Genomic DNA, 805 nt, shown 5'->3' on the forward strand with positions numbered 1-805 from the left:
GGGGTAGACTAGAATAATAATGGTTTAGTGGTGATGATGGTGGTGGTGGTGGTGGTGGTGGTGGTGGTGGTAGAAATGGTGGTGGTAACTGTGATGGTTGTGGTGTTGGTGGTAGTGTTAGTAGTAGCTTGTTTGTGACGACCATGGTGGTGTAGGTATGGTGGTACTGGTAGCAATGATGGTGGTGATAACAGTAATGGCGATGATGATGTTGATGATGCTGATGGTGGTGGTATTGATGCCTATTTATGGTGATGGTGGTGATGGCGGTTGAGGTTGGAGTGGTGGTAATGATAATGATTATGAATGTGGCGGTTGCAAATGCTTTGTTATTTAGCCCTAGGTCAGTCCAGATCAAGCAGAACTACGATAAAAGACATTCCAGCCACGGTCTTTTCCTCTTTTCAATATTACCCAAGACTTCGTAATCGTAAGTATCAATTCCTTTGTCAGATAGCGAGGTTTGATTTAAGAAATGCTTTGGTTATTATTCCCAGCAGGCTAAGGCGGCGAGCTGGCAGAATTGTTAGCACTGTGAACAAAATGCTTAGGGGCATTTCGTCCGTCTTTACGTTCTGAGTTCAAATTCCACTGAGATTGACTTACTCTTTTACTTGTATTCAGTCATTTGACTGCGGCCATGCTGGAGCACCGCCTTTAGTCGAGCAGATCGACCCCAGGACTTATTCTTTGGAAGCCAAGTACTTATTCTATCTGTCTCTTTTTGCCGAACCGCTAAGTTACGGGGGACGTAAACACACCCGCATCGGTTGTCAAGCGATGTTGGGAGGGACAAACACAGACA

The sequence above is a fragment of the Octopus bimaculoides genome, chromosome 1, assembly GCF_001194135.2.
Source record: "Octopus bimaculoides isolate UCB-OBI-ISO-001 chromosome 1, ASM119413v2, whole genome shotgun sequence".
Lineage (NCBI taxonomy): Eukaryota > Metazoa > Mollusca > Cephalopoda > Octopoda > Octopodidae > Octopus > Octopus bimaculoides.